Source organism: Etheostoma spectabile, unplaced genomic scaffold, assembly GCF_008692095.1.
Source record: "Etheostoma spectabile isolate EspeVRDwgs_2016 unplaced genomic scaffold, UIUC_Espe_1.0 scaffold00018528, whole genome shotgun sequence".
Classification (NCBI taxonomy): Eukaryota; Metazoa; Chordata; class Actinopteri; order Perciformes; family Percidae; genus Etheostoma; species Etheostoma spectabile.
Genome location: NW_022604307.1, coordinates 409,697 through 420,405, shown reverse-complemented (window position 1 = coordinate 420,405; position 10,709 = coordinate 409,697). Strand labels below are relative to the sequence as shown.

General features: G+C 40.3%; 1 non-coding gene across 1 annotated transcript; it reads left to right on the top strand.

The window, feature by feature from the left end:
• The first annotated feature begins 2,227 nt into the window (after positions 1 to 2,227).
• On the top strand, positions 2,228 to 2,300 carry trnam-cau (transfer RNA methionine (anticodon CAU)). The gene has a single exon. It is a non-coding gene; the product is annotated as a tRNA-Met (tRNA).
• The last annotated feature ends 8,409 nt before the right edge of the window (positions 2,301 to 10,709 follow it).

The window sequence follows — 10,709 nt, the reverse complement described above, 5'->3', positions numbered from 1 at the left end:
GACGGGGACAGATCAGAGGACCAACCCAACATCATGAAGACAGAGACAGATCCTTATTTGTCCTTATTTCTTGTTGGAGAACAGAAGAAACTCAGTTTTGTTTATTTTTTCTGTTTTGCGTCCGTTTTAAAACCCGCGAGCACCTTATTTAAGTTTTGTTCCTGAATGTTTTATTTTGAAAGAGTGTAAAACAACTTCTGTAATAAAACAGGTTGAACTATCTGAGGTTATTCATAAAGTGTGTGTGTCTGCGTGTGTGTGTGTGACAAAAAAAACAATGATTCAGTTTGTATAAATATATTTTCATCCACAATATAATTTTAGTCTTCAACGCCTCGCAGTAATTCATAGTATAGCACGTCACCAAATATCATCAATAAAAAAAAATAGTATAGTATGTCGAAATAGTCCTAAAAAGTCATGGTCTGACGTCTCGAAATTCCTAAAAAGTCATAGTTTAGTATGTCAAACAATTCATAAAGTCATAGTATAGTATGACCAAAATCATAAAGTGTCATAAAATTCATAGTATAGTATGTCGAAATATATTCCAAAAATGATATAAAAAGTCATACTATAGTTGTTGAAATATTTATAAAAAGTCATAGTATAGTATGTCAAAAATTCAAAATTCATAAACAGTCATAGATAGTATGTCACAAATTCATAAAAAGTCATAGTATTCTATGTCAAAAATTCATAAAAAGTCAAAAAATCATAAACAGTCACAGTATAGTAAGTCAAAATATTCATAAAAGTCACATGTAGTATTTCAAAACTGTATAAAGTCTAGTATAGTATGTCAAAAATTCATAAAAGTCACAGTATAGTATTTCAAAAAAATCATATAAAAGTCATAGTATAGTATGACAAAAAAATCATACAAAGTCATAGTATAGTATGTCAAAATGTCATAAGTCGTTAGGATCGTGTTGAAAAAATCAAATGTCTTAAAAAGTCATGGTATAACATGTATAAAATTCATAAAAGTCATAGTTTACTATGACAAAAAAATCATGAAAGTCATATCTAGTATGTCAAAAAATTCAAAAAAGTTATAGTTAATATGTCAAAAATGTGTAAAAGTCATAGTATAGTATGACTAATAATATTCATAAAATGTCATAAAAAGACACACTTGCATTACGTCGAAATATTCCTAAAAAAGAAGATTCTAAAGTCCTCTGGAGAATGCGGGCATTGATCCTGCTACCTCTCGCATGCTAAGCAAGCACTATACCATTTGCACTATTCCCTTTTCAAAAAAAGTCATAGAATAGTATATCAAAAATTCACAAAAATCATTAAAGCCAGAGTATGTCAAAAAAATCATAAAAAGTCATAAAAAGTCATAGTTTAGTATGTCGAAAATTTCATTCATATTCTCATGTAACCTTAACTATGTAACTATTGCAATACGTGCCTTACTGGGATTCCTGGAAAAGCCTTCAGAAGCTGCAGTACATCCAAAACAGCGCTGCTAGGACCTGTTGAGGGTGTGCAAAACTGACCACATCACCCCATCCCTCGATCACTCCACTGGCTTCCTGTCTCACTCAGGATTGAGTACAAGGTCTCCTCCTTACCCATCACTGCATCCATGGTGAAGCCCCCCCCTCTACCTCAAGGAACTCCTCACCCCACAGACATCAACTTGGACCCTTCGATCTGCCTCAGGTATCTCCTGAAACCTCCCAGGACAAGCTCCGTACAATGGGAGATCGGGCTTTCTGCTCAGCTTGCCTAGGCTTGGTGGATCAATCCTATCCAGTAGGCCAGTCTGCAGAAGAGGTATGGTACTCCGGCAATCCGTTCTGCGCTAGCTACGCCTTGCAGAAGCATGTCTCAGATCACTGCTGCGGCGTCTGGAGATAGCGTTCCGGTCATCAGTGGAAAGATGTTTCTACGTGGATAACTGCCTCCTGAGCCTGCCAACATCAAGGAATGCCACACAGCTAGTGGGCAAGCTACGGGCCCTCCTACCTCCGGAGGGTTGGAGCTGCGCCACTGGGCCAGTTATGTTTCCAGCGTGGTTAATCACCTGCCAAGGAGGCCAGATCAGAAAACCTTGAGCTCTGGCTTACGCAAGAGGTAGCAGAGGCTGCAGTGTACAGCCTACACAGTGTACAAAAAACATAATTAGGCCAAATGAACAGAAATGGCCGATGAATGAACTCTGTGTATATTGTGCCTTAAACTTGCATTTCATGCCCTTCTGTTCTTTTTTGCCTCGTTGGCGCAGTAGGCAGCGCGTCAGTCTCATGATCTGAAGGTCGTGAGTTCAACCCTCACACGGGGCAAGTGTTTTAAAAACAAAAAAAACACAACTGATGCTGAAAATACACTGACAGGTGGTTGAACACAAGCACATGAATGGAAGTTGTTATTCTATGGTTATTTCTGAGATTTCTGACATTGAGACAACGAAAGGCATTCTTAAGGGTGGTAGCAAACTAATGACTCATCAATGACTCAATGACTCATATAACAAACGCGGATGTTCCTTCATTAACAATATTGTGTTATCTCATAGGTACTGGAAGCCACCACTCTCCACCAATGTATTTCTTAGCATTTATTTTCAATCTGTGTTACAAGATTTGCCCAGGTTTGATTTCCAGTCACTGCAGTTACATTTACAGGTTTTGAAGCCATATACAACATTAACATTACTTGTTTTACCCAGGTATCTTCTTTATTTAGTGATATTTAAATACTATCTTTAAATACTTATACTATAAGTCATACTATACTATGACTTTTATGATTGTTTGACATACTAAACTATGACTTTTTAGGAATTTTCGAGACGTCATGCCATGACTTTTTAGGACTATTTCGACATACTATACTATTTTTTTTATGAATATTTTGACGTACTATTCTACGAGTTACTACAAGGCTTTGAAGACTAAAATTTATTTGTGGATGAAAATATATTTAAACTGAATCATTGTTTTTTTTGACACACATACACACACGCACACGCACACGCACACGCACACACTTTATGAATAATCTCAGATAGTTCAACCTGTTTTATTAGAAGTTGTTTTACACTCTTTCAAAATAAAACATTCATGCAACAAAACTTAAATAAGGTGCTCGGGTTTTAAAACGGACGCAAACAGAAAATAAAAAACAAAACTGAGTTCTTCTGTTCTCCAACAAGAATAAGGAAGAATAAAAGGATCTGTCTCTGTCTTCGTGATTTGGGTTGGTCCTCTGATCTGTCCCGTCTTCTCCAGACGGATCTGTCCCGTCTTTTCCTGGAAGACAGATTTATTATTTCAGTTTAATTATTAGGAATCAAAGTCTCCGTGTGTTGGTCCTTTGATCTATCCCCGTTTTTTCCCTCTGATATGTCCCCGTCTTCTCCCACAGATCTGTCCCTGTTTTCTCTCCATTATATGTCCCAGTCTTCTCCCTCTGATATGTCCAGTCTTCTCCCTCTGATATGTCCCAGTCTTCTCCCTCGATCTGTCCCCATCTTCTCCCTCTGATATGTCCCCATCTTCTCCCTCTGCTATGTCCCCGTCTTCTCCCTCTGATCTGTCCCTGTCTTCTCCCACAGATCAGTCCCCGTCTTCTCCCACAGATCTGTCCCCGTCTTCTCCCTCTGATTTTCCTTCTTAAATCTTCGTGGGTTTTTCCCAACACTTTTAAGCCTTTTTATTACACGTCACTTTTCATATTTGCACAAGGAAACTCACATCTACAAAGATAAATCTGATAGATGTGACTCCCTGATGGTCTAGTGGCTAGGATTCGGCGCTCTCACCGCCGTGGTCCGGTTCAATTACGGTCAGGGAATGGTCAGGACTTGACAGATACAGGTGTAACAGTTGAAAGATTAAGTTCCTGGACTTGTTTTTGGTTGATTTAGATTCTTCCTCATTAGTTTAACGGTAGAACCCCAACAACTTTTAAGAGTACCATTTCCTTTAAATCAAACCTGCTGAAACTGGTCCCTGATTGGAAACCGGGCAGAAAACATGTTTGTTTTTTATTTTAATTTTAACACTGAGTGAGACAATTAAATGGTTCAGTCGAGTCAACAGTGAGCCAGACAACATTTGGCACTATGTCAGCAAGAAGAAACAACATAGATAAGAAAGAGTACAGGTTTCATTGTCTTTACTAATGCACATACATGTTTTAATTTAAATGTTTACATAGCTCTTAGCCTCATTTGTTGTTTTTGTGGATTCCTGGATCCTGAGGTAGGTGATCCTACGTCACGGTAAAGCTCTCTTTGACAGCAGGAACATGCTCAATGCTTATGTAAAGGTTTTGTCTTTCTTGGACTATATATCATTTAATACCGTTTTCCTATAACAACGCATAGGTGTTGTTATATTTAGGCCACGTATCCACACTACTCCAGCATTTCTGCAACACCTACACAAAGACATCTGGAAACGTTACTCACAAAGCTTAGGTTTGAAAAAGGGTTGAGTTGTAGTCTGTACAGACAGACGGGTAGTTTTGCTGACCTCCCTATAGAAATGTTTAAAAAGAATATTCTCCCTTGTTACTGGTTGAACAATGCTGAAATGTTTTCTAAGTCATTCCTATTATCCTAACTTTAGCATTGACTTGACTGTTGAATTCAGTAAGTGCTACTTGTTGGGGCAGTTGAACATGACAATGCTACAGACTAACTGAAGATGGATGTCATTGTAATCACATTCAGATCATCTCAAATGGATACACTGATGATTTGGTCTGTTGGAGCTATTCATTATTTTGTATATATGTAGTAGCTTATTATTTGATTTAGTTAATTTCAGTTTTCCTTTAATTATGCAGCTACATAAATTTGGTTATCATTAGTATTTTATTGGGTTAGTTTTAGTGCTTTGTTTGAAGGTACCAGGCAGCCTTAGCCACCAGGTGTAGTCTACAAGTATAGGTGAACAGGTATGTGGGAGTTAGACACCGGGGGAGGGCTGATGGTTTTTTACCAGAGACACAGAGTTACAGAGATAGAGACAGACACAGAGTTACAGAGCCTAGAGACGCCATTGATCATTCACGTGAAATGTTTGTTTGCCAAGAAAATGGATCAATAAACCTGACAGAACGCCATCTCTGCCTGGACAATCAAAGTTTTTATCTCTGCGTAAGATTCACTCCTTCGGTGCTTCAGTGGCTGTTGTAATTGAGTTTTTAGTTTGTTTTATTCAATCGGAGGACAATTCGCCACTACACAAGTAAAAAACCCGCCCTTGAAGTGGATTTTTGTTTTTGGATTTTGTGGAAGTTTTGGATCGCTCACGAGGAAAAGACAACTATTGGAGTTTTCTGTGAATGGATGCGCATGGAGAGCCAGCGGCCTACGGACAACGCTCAAAGCCACGCAACAGCATCGGTATGTGAAAAGATTAACTCAGGATGCTGTATTGGAAAACGGCTTTACTATTGGAGTACTTGAGTCATTGTTTCACTGCATATTGATGAACATTGGGACTTTAAAGAAAAGAAATTTGTAGTTTGGATGACGCGCACAGTCAGATTGCGCAATCCTCACTAGAACTGCAAGCATTCATAAATCTCCGATGCAAATCATGAATTGAAAATGTTTCCCTGTATTGTCTGAAATACTGCAAATAAAGTGTGGGCGTTAAACGAGTCTTAAAGGTCCCAGTTAAGGAGATAATGTCCGACACTGCAGCGGGTGTCATGAGTGAAACAGCGTCTGCACGCTCTGGAAAGCGGGGCGTTAAGCTCACAATAAAAGGCTTGGCATTTTATGTGAAAACGTGTCAAGAAAAGAGATCTTTAAAATGCAAACAAGCCAAGAGGTACATGAAACAAGTGCGTGATTTGATGGACTCCCCTGACAATGTGAAATGTGTGCATTCACAGCTGGCTAAATTCATCAAATGTCACGAGGAAGCAAATGACATGCATGAATCCATATTAAATCTGAATTTACCAGAGGATGAGGTTGAAAGACAAAAGAATATTTTAACGAGAAAAGAACTTTGTTTTATGACTTTACTGAAGAGGTAAAGAGTTGGTGTGCTGAAGCTGGCCACCCATATGTGGAATTAAAGGACAATGATGTTGAACACCCTGATAACCAAAGTGTGGCTTCTGATGGTATTGATCCTGAGGACAGTGCTTCAAACATTTCACGTGTGACAGACATTCATTCCAGGCCACACTCTCAGTTATCCAGATTATCATCCACCTCATCTGCAAGAATTAAAACGGAAGCTAATAAGGCAGCACTTGAGGAGCACATGGCTGCATTAAAAAGAAACATTCATTGGAAGCCAAAGAGGAGGAGCTAAGAAGGGAAATGGAAAAATTAGCTCTGGAAACAAAACTGGCTGCAGCTAATGCAAAACTTCATGTACTGGAAATTAACTCAAAGTCTGGTTCTAAAGTGTCTGATGGAATGAACTCATATCTTGAGAAGAACAGTGCCCAAAGAACAAGTGGATTAAATCCCAATGCGGATTATTTTGTGCGGAAAGGATTGATAAAAGCAACGTCAAAGACCAATCTCACCTTGGGACACAAGCAGTGACTGTGAGGCCTAAACAAGCTGCAGTAACACTAACTGACATCCAACCAATAATAAGAAATACCCAAGCACAAATGGCACAAGTGGTTTATGATGTTCAACAACCAGAATATGGACCTGATGTGAACCAAGCAAGCAACAATAACAGCCAGAATGATATTATAAATATCATGCAACGACAGAATGACATCACTGCACTTTTGGTTCAGCAAAATTTGGCAACTTCTCTGCCAGGCAGAAGTATTCCTGTGTTTGATGGTGACCCTCTTGAGTTTCAATCTTTTATTCGTGCGTTTGAAAATGGTGTGGAATTTAAAACGAGCAACTTTAGTGACTGTTTGCACTACCTGGAGCAGTACACTAGGGGTCAGCCAAGAGACCTTGTGAAGAGTTGTCAGCATTTACCTTCTGGTCAAGGATACCAAAGAGCTAAAGCCCTTCTTGCTGAACATTTTGGGAATGAACACAAAGTTGCTTGTGCCTACATGAACAAAATCCTTCAATGGGCTCCCATCAAAGTAGAAGATGTTAACGCGCTGCAATCATTTTCTCTTTTTCTACGAGGTTGCTCCAATTTAACACAGCACATCAGCTACATGAATGAGTTGAACATGCCATCTAACCTTAGAAACATTGTGATGAATTTCCCTATAAATTAAGGGAAAAATGGAGAAATGTTGCATGTGATCTACAGGAGCGAAGTGGATGCAGAGCTATGTTTGCTGACCTTGTGACCTTTGTGGAAAAACAAGTTAAAATCGCCTCTGACCCACTATTTGGAAATATTCAGGATTCACAACCAACTACCTACACCAAAGCTTCTGATGCTAGGGGACCTAAGCAAAGGAGCCGGGTAGCACCTTTGCCACCAGTGTCACTGCAGTAAAAGAAGGAAATGAAGTCTACAAGGACAACAAGCTCAAGTCTTCTTCTACTGAAAGCAACCTTAGATGCTGTTTATTTTGTCAGGAAAACAGTCACTCACTGGATAAATGCTCACGCTTCAAGATGAAGATTCAACGGGACAAGATAAGTTTCATAAAGGAAAATGGAATTTGTTTTGGTTGCCTAAAGCCTGGTCACATAAGCAAAGACTGCAGGAGTCGTTTGGATTGTAGTGTGTGTCACCAGAAGCATCCATCAGTCCTTCATATTGAGGAAAAGGACACAAGTAAGTCCTTTAAAGAATCCAAAGCCGTGAGCCCTCCAGTGAGAGAGTCACCTGGACCGTCACAGACATGTGGTCATATAGGGGCCGGTGATGAGGATAACGCTGTTTTCTCCATTGTTGCAGTTCAGGTTAAAGGCCAGAAGAGTAATAAAGTGATGCATACATATGCATTCTTGGATCCAGGAAGTTCAGGTACATTCTGTACAGTCAGTTGGCAAAGAGACTGGGCTTGGGAGGCAAACCAGCTAACATTGTATTAAGAACAATGGGGCAAAAGAAGATTGTGAGCACCACTGTACTGACTGGTTTGGAAGTTTCTGGTATGGACACAGATGATTTTATAGAGTTGTCTCATGTCCTAACTCAAAAGACTATGCCAGTTTCAAGGTTGAATATTCCACGACAGGAGGATGTTGCAAATGGTCCTACCTAAGGAAGATAAAGCTTCATGATGTGGATGCAGATGTTGATTTGCTCATTGGGACTGATGCAGCAAAAGTGATGGAACCTTGGGAGGTGATTAACAGCCAAGGAGAAGGACCCTACGCAGTTCGGACCAGAGTTGGCTGGGTAATTAATGGACCACTGCGCGGTGGAGACAGCAATGGAGTCAAGACTGGCTGCTCTGTTGTCACAACCAACCGGATTTCTGTGGAACATCTGGAAGACATGCTCATCAAGCAATACAATCACGATTTTAATGAAAGAACATCTGAGGAGCAGTTGGAAATGTCAAGAGAGGAAATCAAGTTCATGCAAACTGTGAGTAGAACAACAGAACTTATAGCTGGACATTATTTCATTGACTTACCTTTCCGAGCTAAAGACCCTGTCCTACCAAACAATCGCTGTGTTGCAGAGCAGAGGCTTCAAGGCCTGAAGAGGAAATTTGGAAGAAATGTCAAGTATAAGGATGAATACACCTCATTTCTCAGTGATATGTTGGCTCAAGACTATGCTGAAATAATACCCACTGATCAGTTGGAACAAGATGATGGAAAAGTGTGGTACATTCCCCATCACGGAGTACATCACCCCACCAAAGGAAAGTTAAGAGTTGTGTTTGACTGTGGTGCCACATATAAAGGAACGTCACTGAACTGCCAGCTTTTACAGGGCCCAGATCTCACCAACTCTCTTATTGGGGTCCTTATTCGATTCAGGAAAGAACCTGTTGCAGTTATGGCTGACATCAGTGCCATGTTTCATCAGGTAAAAGTGCCTGATAAACATAAGAACTTCCTGCGCTTTCTTTGGTGGCCCAATGGCAACACTGACAAGGAACCAATGGAATACCGAATGAGAGTTCATTTGTTTGGAGCTGTGTCATCCCCAAGTTGTGCAAATTATGCCTTGAGGAGAACTGCAGAGGACAATGCATCTGATTTTCCTCCTGAAGTGATCAGCACAATCAACCACAACTTTTACGTGGATGACTGCCTAAAGTCAACAGCTTCAGAAGTAGATGCCATTCGTATTGTAAAGGACTTGACTGCACTTTGTCACAAAGGTGGATTTAGTCTTCAGAAATGGGTGACTAACAGACGTTCTGTGCTGATGTCAATTCCAAATGACATCCGAGCAACAGGGATGAAAGAGTTGGATTTGGACACGGACCAGCTTCCTATGGAAAGAGCACTTGGACTGCAGTGGTGTTCTGAATCTGACAAGTTTGGGTTCAGGGCTGTGTTGCAGGAATGGCCTCATACCAGGAGAGGTATTTTGTCAGTGGTGAGCTCATTGTATGATCCATTAGGGTTTTTGGCCCCCTTTATCATGCCAGCCAAGTTAATGTTGCAGGAGCTTTGTAGGAGAAACTTAAAGTGGGATGAACAAATTCCCCCTTTCTTCTCCAAACAATGGTATGACTGGCTGAGTGACCTCCAAAGAATAAGTGAATTCAAGGTGGATCGTTGCATTAAACCCCAGAACTTCAGTGTATCTGCAACAGCACAAATTCATCATTTTTCTGATGCCAGTTTAGTTGGTTATGGTACGGTGGCTTACCTGAGACTACAAGATGGTAACAATGTGCATGTTTCATTTCTTGTGGGAAAAGCCAGAGTTACACCTCTAAAGTCAATCACCATTCCTCGGCTGGAGCTTACAGCTGCAGTTCTTGCTGTTCGTATGGATCAAATGCTTCACAGGGAGATGCAGTGTCAGTTGGAGAAGTCAAGGTTTTGGACCGACAGTACAACTGTTCTCAAGTACATCAGCAACGAAACTAAACGCTTCCATACTTTTGTTGCTAACAGAGTCTCTGTTATTAGAGAAGCCACAGATGTTGACCAGTGGAAGTACGTGGGCTCCAAGGTCAATCCGGCAGACGAAGCATCTCGTGGATTGAGAGCCAAAGAATTTCTTCTATGTGGAAAATGGATAAAAGGACCAGATTTTCTCTATTCGCCAGAGAAGGACTGGCCTGTATCTGACATGGATCTAATTGCGATTTCAGAGGATGACCCAGAGGTCAAAAGAGAAGCATCAGTGAATGCCATTGTCAAGAACTCAGAAGATCCCACAACTCATCTCATCAACTACTTCTCATCTTGGAGGAAACTTAAAACATCAGTTGCCTGGTTCCTCAAGCTTAAGGAAGTTCTTTTGCTTTTGAGCCAAAAGAGACAAGAACTTAAAGCTGCTGAGAGTGACAAGAATACAGGAGTTAAAGGTTGTGTAGAACAGAAACTTCAGAGCTTCAAAGCGACGCTTGGAGTAAAAGGCTTGACTTTGGAGAATTGTGATGAGGCAGAGAAGGCAATACTTCGTTTTTGCCAGAAAGATAAGTTCAAGAGTGAAATTGCTTCATTAAATCATGGCTCAGGTAATGTTTTCAAGGACAGTCCATTGTACAAGCTAGATCCTTTACTGGAGGACGGCATTCTCAGAGTTGGTGGTCGCTTGCAAAGGTCAGCACTACCAGCAGAAACCAAACATCCTGTTATCCTTTCAAAGGACCTGCATGTTTCCCAGCTGATTTTACGCCATATCCATCAA